Here is a 16,955-nt window from a genome sequence, read left to right on the forward strand (position 1 = left end):
GTAGGTGTTGTGTTAATAATGGCAAACTTTTAGTGTGTCTTCTTTTGAGCAGTCTCACGATACCATAAGAACGTCTGTTGTACTGAAGAATCACCCTGATCCATATTCGTATCAATAAGGCACCTAACTAATTTTAAAGCTTTGATCAAAACTTGTCTTTTTCTATCTTAAAGCTCATGTCTTTTGGCTGAGCAGGTAAATGTTAAAGCAACTCAAAAAGAATATTGAGGGAGACAGCTAAAACAGCCAAAATAACAGGGTGACCAGTGAACAAGGAATATCTCAGACAGATAATTTTCAAACAAATTTGATTGACTTGAAGTCCACCTCCTGTCTTTTCTCTAGACAAGCTGTTAATAAGCAGTTAAAAACAAAAACAAATTCAAACTATCTAGTAAGTCCTCAATACAGATAAAATAAATGTTTAAGTAGCTGGAATCTGATTGCTCTTTCTATTGGAAAATAAAAAGCAGCTTTATTAAAGTATTAGCAAATCATAACAAGTGTTAGCACCGAGTTCTCAAAAATATCCATTCAAGACTTTGGATTTTGGTATAATTAATCTCTTTTATCCTCCATTCCAAATATTAAATCCATTGTGAACTTAGTTTAAAACTTTAAAACATATCACAGGATAATTCTTAATAGATTCCTGGAAACAAGTTGAATTTGTCCACTTATGTATATAAAATATGTCACAGTGAAAATAACCACCTAAGAAATCATGTTTATCTCTGAAATCTGTGGTTGCATCACAGGTTTATGTGATAATCTAAATCTCTTGTAAGTCATGTAGGATTTTGTCGAAACGCATTTCCAGAGGAGATGCTTACATAACCACATGTTCGTTGTAAATTTGCAATGAAAAAATTTCATATGGCAGTCAATAAAGATCAATTTTTAAAGTTTAACTTTTAAATATGTCTTAATTCTGAGTAAAAATGAAAATGTAAGATTAGCGAATAGACCAAATTTATCTGCAGCATCTCAGTGAAAGAGTCCTTTTGCTTGTACCTTGAATTCACTGGTCTTCTACAAATTGGATAGTGATTATATTATAAGCATCTCCATGAACAGAGAATTATTTCTAATGAAAGCATTTGCAAATATTTATAACTAGTAGCTCTGACTGGAAAACAAGGTTGTGGATTTTAAAGTGCAATCTGTAGAATTCTGATTAAATTGAGAGAAAAATCTCATAACTCATAATAGTCTTGTTCGTGGAGTCTCCAGATATTTATTTTGGCTTGAATTATTTTTAGCCTAACTGAATGTGGCTACAAGGATGGAAGACTTAACTACAACATTATATGTTTACTGTACTATTCTTTAGAGAAATCTGTTAAGAAGGGAAGTATCTTCCTCTTAACTATTTCTTGCAGGATTTATTTTTGCCCTTGAATAAAGAATGACTTACAGAAAACTTTGCCAATGGTATTTCATATCTGAGCTAGATTGTACTCCCATTATTAAAAACAATAGCACCAATTTACTGCCTTTGATTTACAAAGCACATAAACAAATGTTGCCTCATTTACTTTCAAGGCAGACAATGAGATAGTCTGAGCAGTCCTCATTATTGTCATTTTTATGAAAGAGTAAACTGAGATTAAGGTGAGATTAAGATGTGCCAAGGTCACAAACCTCATCTGTGATGGAACCAAGAATGTAAGTTTTGAAAACTCTATAATTTTACCCTTTTTGTCTGTTCTGCCAACTTGCCTTCGGACACCCACTGTGGCATTATATTCATAATGAATATATTTGTGTTTGTGTATCTGTCTCTTTCTCTCCTTCTCTCAATCTCTCTCATATATGTGTGTGTGTGTGTGTGTGTGTGTGTGTGTGTGTGTGTGTGTGTGTATACTAATGTTTAATATATTTAGAAAAATATGAGTAAATATTGCACCAGATATTATATACATATGTATACATACATATTTATATTTTTTGCTCATCATGTTTGGACAAAACATGAGAAAATATTTAATAATCCTTCATTTGTAATTCCCTAGGATTACGTTATTAAATGGTGATAGAACTCACAGAGGTCTAGAGAGGTTAGGTGAGTCATTCAAGGTCCCATTTCTGTAGCAACATTACCGCTGGAAACATGATTTCTCCATCCCCATCTGATGTTCCCTATTTTGTTCATTTCTAATTTGCAAATGCCACTAAAAACTGTGATTAAGTTCATTATTTTTCTTTAAATCTTTAATTGTTTATGGCTTTTCAAGCTGTATGGCATGAATTAATGTATTCATTTTATACAGTCATGTTGACAAAGGTAGATAGCATACAATGTCTCCATTTCAGTGTAAAATATGGAGATCCAGCATGGTAATGTCAGCTGTAGAGTAAACAATAGTCCTCTTGGGAAAGAATTGAAGGCTCTTTTAGTTATTAAAACAATGATCTCTGAAGTGAGTTTTGCTAGAAAGTCATTGTTATAATTATACCATGTGCATAATAGTCAACCCCCAAATTTGTAGGGTTTATTAATCGTCATTAATATTTGTGTTGGCTGGGGCTTCACTGATCTGCGCTGATCTCAATTGGGCAGCTGTTCTTGTCACTGATGATTAATGGGCATAAGTGAGTAGCTCTGTTCCAGGTTCTTCCCATTGTCTTCCTACCAGCTGTCTACCGGAGGGGTGTTCCTCTTATGGTGGTGGCAGAGGTGAGAGAGAACAAGCCTGACTACACAAGCATACTTCAAGCCTCCACTAGCTTCACATCTGTTAAACGCATTGGACAAAGATGTTGTATGGCCAGACCCATAGTCAAGGGGTTGAGATACCTTGCCAGTAGATACCCTACTGACAATGGCAGGTCCCTTCACAGTTATGTGGCAATGTAAGGATATACAGTATTACATTCAAAGGCATGTATATTCAAAGGAATGGATGCGTAATACTATTACCAAGGAGGGAGTGAAGAGTTGGAACACTAATCCATTTTACCATTTACATGAAGGAGGTCTGTGTTCAGGTATAAATCCCTCAGTGTATATCACTGAATTTTTCTCCCATATTCTGAGAGCTATTTTTCTCCTAAGCAAAAGAAAAGTCAAGTTTCCTATGAGATCTTTCAATTCTTACTTGAAATGAACTCAGCTTAACAAATAACTCCTAGAATCATGATTTCAACAGAGCTCCTGGATTTGCCTACTCTGGTCAGAGGGTGCACTGGCCCCATACTGGAACTGTAGTTATCTCACAACATCTTCTTGTTGGCTAAATTTGTTTTTTTGCCATGCAAATTTTGTAGGCTGCTTCTGCAAACCTTCAAGAAATATATCTATAAATGTCCACTACAGTGCTCCGTGTCAGCCTCTTTGGAAGGCAGTATACTCGCTTTGGCACTTGTAGAAGAAAAATTGCACAGGACCAGTTAAATGGGCAAGGAAGACTGTATTTAAGGTTGTTGAAATAGGGGAGAGGGATTGAACTCAACTCTGCTGAAACAAAAGGCTGGAGAGATTTTAAGCCCTGGAGTGAGTCAGTGGAAAAGTACTGGAGGATGTTAAGTGGGGAGGATGGTCAAAATGATTAGACTCTGTGTTTGCTAATTGTCACTTAGAGAAGTCAGACTCCCACATTCTCACAGAGACTGGGAGACAGGGGTGCTATCACCTTTAATAATTATGTTCAAAGAAATGGATTCCAGGTCCTAGAGAAAGATATTCCCGTGTTGTAAAACTGGTAAGAGGCTGTGAGAAGATTCACATCTCAAAGGGGCAGAGAAAGAATGAGCAATTACAAGTTTTCTAAGATAAATGCTCTAAGAAAAGGGAGATCAAGAGCCTAGAGATATGAAGAAAACTGTCTAAAATTTAGTCAAGCTGATTTAGACCTTTAGGTCTTTTGCTCACACTCAAGTTTGGCAAAAAAGAGAAACAAGACTAAAAAACTGAAGCAGAATATGACAATTCAGAGCCTCAAGACTTCAGTATTTTCATTGACTATACCTGTTACATTTGTGGAGAATATATATTGCTCTTCAGTTATCTAAATAAATATAAAGGTATTTTGATTAAATCAGACTTTTGATTCAATAATTTTAAAATTTATTCCTAAATGCAAACAAGTTACCTAAAAAAATTAATAAGAGCACACATTTCAATTCTTGAGGAGTTCAAAAATTATCATCATTTATCTCCATATCTGAGTTCTGAACTACCTGAAAGAAATAAGCCAAATTACTTCTCAAGGCAAGTTAGACCTTGGGAAATCTTGGGTTATATCTGTAGGGGCCTGGGCTTCCTAATACTAAGCCCTAGATCTAGAAAGACTTACTTACTCAGTCTTGTATGGACTCTGCACCACAGGAGCAGAGATGGCCCAGTAAGACTGATGGCATGGGAGAGCAGAGGAGAATATATGCCCTCCCTGCAAAGAGTAGAAAAGAAAAGGCAAGGCTGGTCCTCCTTGGTACTCCTTCAAAACCAGCCAATCAGATTAAGTCAAGTCTCCCCTGGAGAGATGGAAGTGAGGAGATTGAGAGGACCTGGAAGACTAAGCAAGGGGAATTCACTCCAAGTTGAGGGAACCATCATAGGAGGAAAAGAAATGCTCAGTGCCCTTAGCTGACCCACAACCATACACTAACGGATCTTTATTTGTGAACTTTATGTAATTGGAGTGGTTTATATGCCTAGTTGCGCACAGTCCTGATATATTACCCCATGTGTACACATACATACATTATGGGAGAAAGAACGTCTTTGAAAATATATGTGTACACCTGAAACAAATATAAGGTTGTAAATCAACTATACTTCAATAAAAATAATAATTTTTTTAAAAAATAGTATATGTGGAGTATATTTCATTAGTTGTCCCCTATTATGTATATTCCTCTGCAAGGGAGGAATTAGGCTTGATTTTAACCTAAGAAATTCCTAACTGGGAAGACAAATCTGATGAAAAAATACACTGAGTTCAAAGCTAAAGATATAATTCCATTTATTTACTACTTTTGTTTGCTGTTTCATAACTATCTGCTCTTATTCCCTTAAATAATTTAGGATAGACAGTGCTGCTGGTTAAAATATGTGATTATTAAATGAGAATAAGTGTTGATATGTCCTCCTCAGGTAAATTAAAAATAAATAAGTTGGGCTTCCCTGGTGGCGCAATGGTTGAGAATCAGCCTGCCAATGCAGGGGACACGGGTTCGAGCCCTGGTCTGGGAAGATCCCACATGCCGCGGAGCAACTAGGCCCGTGAGCCATAATTACTGAGCATGCGCGTCTGGAGCCTGTGCTCCGCAACAAGAGAGGCTGCGATAGTGAGAGGCCCGCTCACCGTGATGAAGAGTGGCCCCCGCTTGCCACAACTAGAGAAAGCCCTCGCACAGAAACGAAGACCCAACACAGCCATAAATAAATAAATATAAATTAAAAATAAATAAATTAATTAAAAATAAATAAATAAATAAATAAATAAATAAGCTGGGATTTTCTCAGACCATCAACAGAAATGCTGGTACATGGTGAAAAGTACCTTAAAGTGATTTATGGTTCTAATTTAGATCTTGTAACACTTCAGTGAAATAGAAATGAAAAAAACTGATTTTCTCTCAGATACATGATATTTCTTAAGTAGTGAGTAAGACAGTCACGCAGTAATTTTTAGGACCAAAGTCGGGACACCAGGAAAATCTGCCCCATGTGTAAAATTTTCAAGGAGAAGGAAATAAAAGTTGAGTAGACTTTCAGGCAGAGTCAAGAGCAACTTGATACATAGCCCATCATTAGTTTAACAATAATAGAAAAAATGAATTCCCAAAGGTATCAGAAAGAGTGTTGTCTATATGGGAGTTGTGCAGTTGATATGAAAACAGAGGTCTCAGGATGGATAAGGAAGCACTGCTGGAAAATCACATGGTGCATAACAATATATGCAGAGCGTTACAAGAGATGGAGCTTGGAGTTGTTTAATAGTATTTCTAAAGATACATATTGATATAGTAATAGATATCTGGTTGTATACTATGTCCGTATTTATTTAAGTAACTACATCTAAGTCTACACTCAGAGTTATTATCTATATATATCTATACCTGTGCACATATATAAGTATATTTGCTAACTTGAAAGTTATTTATTAAGTTTTTTTTGTACTTTCATTTTAAGTAGCATTTTTTTTTTAATTTCAGAGGAAGATCTTTATTATAAATGAAACACTGTGATCAAAAAGATACAAAATATTTAGATGATGAAGAGCCATTTAATGAACCCAAGAAACTGGGTGCAAATCAAACATAGAGAGGGAATGTTCTTGAATTTTGAAGGAGTATTATTTCCAAATTTTGTTAGAAAGCATTTTGTTTTCTTTTAAGTAGCATTTTTAAATGGCTTTGCTCATAGATATAAACTGAGCACATTCGTGAAGCATTTTTAAAATTCACATAATGTTCTGCATCTGGGTGAGGAAAATTATTACCTCCAAATTGCCTATATTTTATTTTTTCAAAGAGGAAACAAAGATTTATGTAACTCCCTAGTTGTTTCTATTATTCAAGTAATTAATATTATCTTGAAGACGGTACTCAGAAAAAATCATGTGTTAAAATCACCTGGTTCATTTCATGATATCTATATTCACCTTTTAAATTTTAGTTTGATATGAAATATTGGGAACCTCGCGCTGGCAGAGTTTAAGTGTGGTATTTTAATTGCAAACACATTGCATGATTAGTCTGCACAGTGAGTCTTGAACCTGAAGATACAGATGTCTTCTGGCTGGACCTCCTGGGCAATTGACATTCTGACCATTTGTGCTGCTTGCTATTAATGAGAAGGGCTCTTGTGGAGTTGTATATCTTCCATTAATCAGTATGAGACAACTGAACAAACCATGCTCAAGTTTTCTATTCTTCAGCATTTTATAAAAATAAGAAGAAAATATCACCTTCCTATACAGAATTTATTTTTTGGAGTTAAATATGTAAAATGGAGTTAAAAAAGAACAAACTAAAAAGTCACTGGCATGTGGCTCATCAGTGATATAAAATCAGATGTTTCAAAAGCTCAATTTCATGTTGTGCAGAAGATGTCTTCTTAAAAAAGAACAATGTTAACTAACCCAGCTGGAAAGTACATTCTAGAGGATATTTGGTTACTTTTCAGTTACTATTGACTCATTTGTTACCTGGAACTTTGAATCTTGCCTTCCCACCTAGTTGTTTAAAAGGCATTTTTGATGATTCAAGAAAAAAATCTGTAACTGATAGAACAAGAGCAGGAAATTTTCACTGTTGTGTTGTGGTGGTTGACCACATATAATAATAATCCCTTAAAATTGTTTGTCTCTTTGTAGTTTTAAAGTATTTATATATATATATATATATATATATATATATATATATATATATACACACACACACACAAATATATATATATACACACACATATATAATACACATGTATATACTTTTAATTTAAAACATATCTACTTATGTAATTTAATTTGAATTATTATACAGCATAATCATAAAACCAATCCAACAAGATAGGCAATGTTTGCATTATTAGTGATACCAGACCAAAGTTGAAGTGATTTATATAAGGACACAAAAGTAATCATTAATATCCTTAGACTGGAAGAATCAATATTGTGAAAACGACTATACCACGCAAAACAATCTACAGATTCAATGCAATCCCTATCAAATTACCAATGGCATTTTTTATAGAACTAGAACAAAAAAATCTTAAAATTTATATAGAGACACAAAAGACCCCGAAGAGCCAAAACAATCTTGAGAAAAAAAAATACAGAGCTGGAGGAATCAGACTCCCTGACTTCAGACTATACTACAAAGCTACAGTAATAAAGACAATATGGTACTGGCACAAAAACTGTAATAGAGCTCAATGGAACAGGATAGAAAGCACAGAGATAAACCCATGCACCTATGGTCAACTAATCTATGACAAAGGAGGCAAGGATATACAATGGAGAAAAGACAGTCTCTTTAATAAGTGGTGCTGGGAAAACTGGATAGCTACATGCAAAAGAATGAAATTAGAACACTCCCTAACACCATACACAAAAATAAACCTAGATGGACCTAGAGACTGGTTGGACCTAGAGACTGTCATACAGAGTGAAGTAAGTCAGAAAGAGAAAAACAAATATTAACGCATATATGTGGAATCTAGAAAAATGGTACAGATGAACTGGTTTGCAAGGCAGAAATAGAGACACAGGTGTAGAGAACAAACATATGGACACCAAGGGGGGAAAGTGGGGTGGGGGTGGGGGTGATATGAATTGGGAGACTGAGATTGACATATGTACACTAATATGTATAAAATAGATAACTAATAAGAACCTGCTGTATAGCACAGGGAACTCTACTTCACTTTGCTGTACAGTAGAAACTAACACAACACTGTAAACAACTATACCCCCCCAAAAATTAATACAAAATAAATAAAAACTTTAAAAAGTAATCATTAATAAAACTGATGCCATAATCTCAATCTTATGTCTCCCAGTCTTCTTTTCATTAATATGCTCTTGCCTTATTAACTGTTTAATTGTCCTTCATTTACCAGGAATTTATTGACTATTCATATTGTATAATCCATTGCTTGTGGAATTATGAAACAAAATATGATTCTCACCTTTAAAGAAATCATCATTTATTTGGGGACATTGATATGAAAAGTATATTAATATCTGGAATGATTGGTGTGAAAATACAGAAATATATCAGTAAAAGTGATGGTTGAAGGTAGGAAATAATAAACTCTGCAAGGCTAGACTAAGGTGCGGAAGGATGAGCACATGTTTCCTTTGGGAAGTAAAGCACAAAGGACTTTCCACTTACGCAAGAATCAGCCTGGGCTTATGAAGCAGCCCGGGGTCTACAGAATCATCAGTAATTCTCTGACTGGCTGGACAAACAGGAAGGGGCTGGTAATGAAGGGCCTTCTCTTTTTTGGAATTATTTAGAAAGCAATACACTCGGAGCATTTCAGAACTGGAGGAGATTATTGAGATCACAGAGTCCAATTTCCTTATTTTCCCCACGAGAACATCTACGCTCCTAGAAAAAAAAAAAAAATAACCTGCCTAAGACTAAACTAGTTAGAAGAGAGGCAAAACTGACCCACTGACAGGGATTGGCTTACTCTAGTTGGAGAATCAGGCCCTTCTGAATCACATCTGAAAGCATATTTCTAAAGAAATGTGAAAAAATTAGGTGAAGAAAACAATCTGTGTGAAATAGAAATTAAAAAAACAAAACAAGACAAAACCCTACTGATTTTGAATTCCTGACTCTTAGGGAAATAGCCAGCTATTCTACCTCTGGCTAAGTGGATTCTACTACACAGAGGACCAGTATACTAACATTTTTTGTATTTACACTAAAGAGATTGGTTAACAACTATTTAAAAGAATACACTTCACCCCACATCGAAAAAAATTCAAAAATTAATTCATGACTTAAAACTATTCAATTTCTAATCATCTTCTAATACCTTCAAGGGCAGTTCAGTTGCTGGGAATTCTCAAGATGTCATTATTATCATTATGCTGAATTATTTACAAACTTGTATCAAAGCACCAGATTAAATTGCTTTGGTCTTATGTAAAATTCCTCTGATCTTTGGCAATCATTACTTATTTACAGCTTCCATAATTTCCCCCCTTTGCAGAAAAAAAAGTTTCTTAACTATAGCTAAAAGGCACTATTTTACTTTTACAGTAAAAACTGTCTCTAATATGAAAAAAGTTAAAACGAAAAACTATAGTCTCTAAGATTTAGAAGCATGATTTTCTATGTGAAAAGCACATTATCTAAACAGTTTCTTGCCCTGAGAGAGATATTCATAATATTTATTGTAAAATATAAATATTAGGTTTCTTGCTTCGTGTGAACTATTCGTAGGTATAGTAAATATAATTCTTTTAAAATAAAACTAGGATAACAGCAACAGTTAATGTTTACATTTATTGAAACACATGTGAGGACTACTTCGAGAAAATGTTAGAAAATTAAATAAAAATTTCCCATATGACTGGAAAAAAATATTCAACACATGATCTTGGACTGAAATTGGCTGTCGTTTCATACTGTGGCTTTAAACAGAAAAAGTCTCTGTTTAATATGGATGTTTTCCTAAAACCTGGGGTTGAGTAAGTTTGGACAAGAAAAATTGATGCTGAATGTTCTGGTTTACATATTGATCTGTAGCAACCAATTCGTCTTTAACTTAGAACTGTCTACTATTACCCTGACAGCCTTAAGCAACAACTTAGATAAATAATAATGAATTTTTTTGTATGTGTGATTCATGGTTGTTGCTAAAGACTTACAGAAAGTCTCTAAGAGATTAAACATTTTTTTTAAAGAATTAAATGAAAATGTTTATGACAATTACAATTCAGACTCTTTTACTTAAACGGAAAACCAGATTTCTGAGGATATAATTAGTCCCAGAAATTAAAATATTGTTAATATCTGATTACTTTGTAATACATATGATTTTTAGACCACCAGGACACTATTTACAAGTGTAATTTATTAACAATTAACTAAAACTGACCTTTGAATATTTGGCAAAATCTTGTGGTTGTTCAGTAGGGATAATTAACAAAAAGAAGGAATAAACTATGAATCAAAGGTCTAAAATATTCAGAGTTGTGTGAAATGAGAGTTGTGCTATAGTATTTTCTATTCTATACTTCCTCCCTGCCTGGGTATGAGAATAACATGGTGGAAATAGCACTCAGGTGAAAAGAACAAAATTTAAGTCCAGTTTTGTCCATAATTAGTAATTTGACTTCGAGTAATTGAACTGAACTCTCTGAGTACATTTCTTCATCTTTAACTTGGAGAATAATACTAATAATAGTTAATATCCAATGGAATGAATACTATTATTAGCTTCATTATAAAGATGAATAAACTGAGGCACAAAAGAAATGCCGATATTGGTTTCCTACTAAGCAGAGCATGTGTCCTTAGACAATAAGAAGTACTGACACCCTGGCTGACCTGTTAACTTTCACTTGGCTGTCGATTATATATTTTAAGGGCTTGGTCAACTGCAAAGCTTTTGGTGAATTGAAAAGCACATTCCTAATGTTTCATGGGTAATTTTATTATTTTTCCAAATGGAGGATGAGATCATTTTGTTCATAAAATATGTATTTTGGGGGGATAAAATGAGTAGTCTCTAGCCAACTGTAGTGTATCAGTGTCATTTCCTGGTTTTGCTATGTAAGATGTTATTAGGAGAAACTGGATGAAGGGTGGACGGAACTTCTCTTTACTGCTTTATGCAATTTCTTGTGAATTTATAATTATTTCAAAATAAAAAGTTTAAGAAAAAATCGGTTTTCCAGACTGTTTTAATAGAAAAGTACACAAAATATTCCATCGACATAAAAGAAGAAAATATTAGAACCTCTATTTCTTTTTCTTTACCCATTCTAATCTTGTTTTTGTGTTTATTTTATAATGTACATAAAGTATTGCAGAAATACATACAAATTTAGAAGTTAAAATATAACTGGGCATTCTTGATCAAAACTATCATTTTCTCTTTACTATTGTGCATGTGCTATGAAAAAGTTTAAAGACTTCTAATTAAGGTAATAGTAGAAAAACAGATACTTTGGAGCCAAACTGCGGTAATAATTCAGGCTCTCTCATTTATCAACTAAATAATTCAAGACAGGGTTCTCAATCTGAGTCTCAATTTCCTCATTTAGTAAAAAACACTAATAAGAATAGTACTACTTTTTGTGATGTTCATGTGAGGAGACTTGTGTTTTGTGCTCAGCATATAAAACCCTGGTAAATATTAGCTTGCTTTTCCCTTCCCTTGAGAAAATTAAGACTTCGACATACTTATTTGTGATCTCTCTCCACTCATTATAAGGAGCGGTTAGAGAATCTAGAGGTAACTACAGAGTACTGTATCTATACAGTATCTTTAAAATTAATCAACATTCCCAAATATCATGGAATTCCTGCTTTGGGCAAATCACTGTTCTCAGCCTGAGTTGCAATATCATTAAGTGGTCCTAAGTAAATATTTTTCTCCCAAACGGAAGACAATTCTATTGAGTGGGAAAAATAAAAATGCACAAAAAACAGACTTGCCAAGTTTTCTGAAGTGTTGTTTTGTTTGTTTGTTTTTTAGTTTCCCAATCTTATTTTATTTCAGAGTGCCTGGAACTGACTGAGTAGCATGTTAAATTCTAAAAGCTTTCTAGTGAGCTTTGTAATGTAAATTGTGTTTATGAAATGATGCATGTGTTGACTTAAGAACTGACAGATTACTCTTCCAGGCAGATGAAGGTAAAACTAGTGAATGCAGTATTTTCAAAATATTGAATTCAATACTTCTGTCTCTCTCTTATTTGCCCCAATAACTGCCAATGTTTAATTGCACTTGTGGAGTTAGGTACCAAATTCTTTTTCGATGACAACTTTTCAATGAAGGTAGAGCTTTGTTGGAGAGGGAGAGAGACTTTTTCAATGTTGATGTTCTCATAATCAGTTACATGTGTTCATGTGTATTTCCCAGCTAACCTTAGAGTTAGTTTGGGGCCATATAAGTACTTCTGACCAATGAAGAGTAGAGAAGGGATGTGTGTTACTTCTGGGATGAGTCAACTAAGAGCTACTGTGCTTCCTGCACCAGGCTCTTCTTCAGTTGAGGAGGCCATGGGTTTCAGATGTCATGGCTATAAGCAGGAGGAGGACCAGCTGCCCATATCAGACTTCATCTCAGGAGAGAAGCTGAGCCCCTGAGATTTCAGAGTTTAATTACTGTGGCAGCTAGCTACCCTGATTTGAACAGAGGCTTGGCTGTTGTAAAATTTATTTTTTTCAAGAAGTTAGCAAATTTGATGAACCATTTAAAGACTGATTTTAAGTTCCTTTTAGAGATTGTAGTTTTGTCTTTTGTTAAGACAAATATATTTTTTTGAGTAAAAGGTAATGTAAGGTGGAATTTAAAAAAAATATTCTGAATTATCAGTAAAGATGGTGTGACTCAAAACTTAATCTCTACGTACAGCCCTTGCTACTCAGGGATTTGCTAAAATCCTCTACGATGCCCAAACTGAGAACAGATCATCACAGCAAAGAGGAATTCTACATACATGTGTTATTTTCCACTTAAGATGAATTATCTTCTCCAAAAAAATACAGACCTAAAGGTGCTCTATGACAAGTTTTATTTTTTGAATAATGAGTAAATGAAGAAGTCATCTTCACTTGCAGATATGATGTTATTAGTTTTTTGATGCTGTCACCAAAGCTGTGTAAGATAATTTTATTTAAAAAATGTTTTCTGATAGGTATAGTGTATACAGTACTTGGAGATAAAAATATAATCACTTTATTATGAAAAATGCTTCTAATTACAAACAACAAAAATCCATCCTCATCCCCCAAAAACCAACTCCAGGAAGTAAGTTTTAAGCTCAAAAACATGGGTAAAAATTGTTTCTCTAGACAACTAAGCTAAATATTATTTTTCTCTATAGAAATATGTAGTATATCTTTGGAGTTTATAAATCTGAGACTCATCAGGAAACTAAATGAATAACGTGTCTCTACAAAAAAAATTCTCAGTATGTAAAGCCAATTGCTGTGAATGATAGCTAATGAAATACCATTTAATTCCTTTGTAGGTCAATTTGGCTTCAAAAAGAGGTGAAAAAATTCTTGTCCAAAGGAAAAGTTCAGAAAAGTCTCTAGAAAATCATTTGGATTTAGATGCATTCTCTTTACCAAATCTGCCTAGCTCCCAAAGGTAAACATTCTGAGACTTTCGTAAATAGCCAAGGAACCGCTGATGCTCCAGCGCAATCAGAACCTCAGCTATGCAACTGATTCTAAATAAGGCAGATTTTCACAGAGAACAGAGAAATAACAATTAATATCAGGATACAGGTTTTGAAAGCATAGCTTCTGTACAACTGAATAGTAAAGGCTGGCCCACTTACTTTATTACCTATTTAGTTTCTGAAATGGTAAAAATAACAAGCAATATATATTGAGATTGAAAAAAGTAAGGTATGCCCCCCTTTTTCATCCTGAAGCAAACTGAGTTGAAAGGAATAGTGTGGACAGTGATTTTTCGGAATGTACCTCTGTTTAAGTTTTATTTTTAATATTAGATTATGCATCATTTAAAATTTACAATAGAGCAGCAAATAACTTGAATGTTTAGTCTTGCAATATTTCAGCTATAAGTCTCAATTTCCAGGAACAGAAAGTAACACTGACTAACTTAAGCAAAAGAAACCTATTAGGAGGATATTGGTGCCTCAAAAACCAGTTGAACTCCAAGCTAAGAAATGGTCAAAATATAATGGACATCTGGAAGCTTAATCAGCATGAACCACAACAGTGAGTTTATAGAACAAATAACTTGGTGAGAACCCTGTGTCTGTAAAGACTTACCTCAGCCTGAGAGGGAATTATTTATTTTGCCTTTGCGTCACCGCCCTAATTTTGGTAAACGCTGTTCAGCTGGCCTAAATTGTGGCATATTCTATCCTCTGGACAACTAATATTCTGATTGGTTTGGAGTGTGTGAGCATGTGTGCATATGTGTGTGTCTATGGGGCAGGGTGGGGGGTGGAGAGAAAACTGTCCAACACATTCCACCCCTTGGATTACCCAACATTTTAATAAACCCTTCTACAAATGTACATTTTCAAAAGGGACCCTGTTCAATATAATGCAAAAATAATCACATTAAGAGCTAAAGTCACACTTATATCATCCATTTCCACATTATTCTTCAAGTCCAGATAGCCATTCCTAGAGCAGTGATATCTTGTGTATTTAGTATTATTTTGAAGTAAATTGGATATGCATCTTCCTACCTTAGCCAACAAGAAAATACACACCTAATTTTAGACATATGGAATAAGCTTATCGATGCCAGAGAGAAGTCTTTAAAAATAGATGACTATCCCTCCGATTTCTTACAGAGATACATTTTAGCAAAATGAATATTGCTGCATTGGGAGGCATTCCCAAAGTTTTAAACATCATTTTGAATAAGACCCCTCTATTCATGTATTGGATAGTTCATTTTTCAACCTAAATTTCACGCTATACCAGTATTATTTTACTAACTGAGCCCTTGACTCTTAATACCTTTCCTGTGATCATCAATTCTTAAGTTAACTAGAATATTCAGTTACTGATCAAGTAACTTTTCTAGCACCTAAGAAAAACTGACACTTTTCTTAGAATAATGTTGGGTTAATCAATAAGTAACATGGGAGTTGACATGAGATAGCCTGTCTAAGACAGGATTTAACAATGGGGTCCATCCCTGATATTATTCTATTTTCATTCTATGGGTACTGGGCAAGTTCCTTAAAAAAATTGGCTTCAACTACCATTTTTATGTTGATGTCTTCTAATTCCATAATCAAATTCATATCTTTTTTCTTGGACTTGAAATAATTTATATTCACAACAGTGTCCTGTTCATTTTCCAGGCTCTTTTAAAGTCAATCAATCAAAAAGAGAATTCATCCACTTTCTAAATCTGCAGTTTTTCCTGATGTATTTTTATATTGGTGAGTAGAATTATTATTGAACAAGACACATTTATCAGAAATTTGGAAATTATCTAAGATTCCTCATGTTTTCTTATTCACTCTATATCCAATTTATCAAATATAATTGACTTTAACTCTTAAATATTTTTCAAATCCCTCCTGTCTTTTTCAATCATGTTGTCATTAACTTAATTCAATACTAAATATTTTCACCTTATATTAATAAATCATATTTAACTTTTAGATTCCATTTTTCATACTGTAAATCCATTCTCCATTTTTTGCTACAGTAAATTTTTAGTAATTCATTGAAAGAGGTTATGATTTTTTCTGGCTTAAAACCCTTCAGTGGTCCTCATTGCATTAAGGACAAGTTTAGAACTTTTTGGGAAAACCATATAAAAATCTTTATAAAATAGCCCCTGCCTAACATTCTAGCTTCCTCTCCTATCATCACTATATACCTTCCTCTTCCTTTAATTATAACAATATTAGATCTTATGATATGTCCTCTTCTATTACCTTTGATGTCTTTGCTCATTATCTTTCCTCTGTCTAAAATTACACGAATAACTTTCTTTTCCTTCAAGGTAAGGAGTACCTGCATCCTTTGGAAATGACAGGCTGTGATGGGTACTCCCCCTCTATCTGTTTCTTCTGTCTCTTACACTGGTTGTTGAGTTCCATGAATCTTATCAACTGAATGTCATCAGGATTAATCACAGCATATGAATGAACTCTGATAACAGAATAACACCAGCCTCAAAATAGTAATACTAATAAACATTTATTGTATTCCCACGAACTAAATACTAGGCTTATTGATTTGCGTATCATGTCATTTATCCTCACGAGAATATTTATAAACTGGTCATTGTTATTACTGGTGATGGCTCTGTTTGCCTTTATTTGCATTATCCAGCAGCATTTAGCACAGGTGACCACAACCTCCTTCTTGAAGCACTTTTTTCATTTGAATTCTAGACATCCCTGTTTGTTCATTCCATTTCTTCCTTACTGGAACATGTTCTCTTTCTCTCTCTTGACTCCCTTGCTAATTTCTTCTTATAACGCTATACTTTGTAGTATATGAGGGCTTGCTTAGCAAACATTTTCTCTAATTTTCAATCACTTCCTAAGTTATCTTATTCAGTCTGATGGATTTAGATTTATCTGAAATGCAGGTGATTCTATGTATTTATTTTAGCAGAGACCTTCCATGTTAACTTTAGACTTATAAATCCAGTAACCTACTCAAACTCTTCACTTAGATACTATTCGACATGTCAAACAGCACGTGTCCAAAAAGGAACTGTTCATTTCCAATCTACTTTTGTAGTCTTCTCCAACTCAATAAAAGACAGCTCCATATTTTCAGCTTACCTATCA

The 16,955-nt window shown here is 34.0% G+C and overlaps 1 long non-coding RNA gene across 1 annotated transcript in view; it reads right to left on the reverse strand.

The window, feature by feature from the left end:
• LOC309631799 overlaps positions 1-16,955 on the reverse strand; it is an 852,461-nt gene that overhangs the window by 236,752 nt on the left and 598,754 nt on the right. The window lies entirely within an intron of this gene.

The sequence above is a fragment of the Balaenoptera borealis genome (assembly GCF_965194805.1).
Source record: "Balaenoptera borealis genome assembly, chromosome: 7".
Classification (NCBI taxonomy): Eukaryota; Metazoa; Chordata; class Mammalia; order Artiodactyla; family Balaenopteridae; genus Balaenoptera; species Balaenoptera borealis.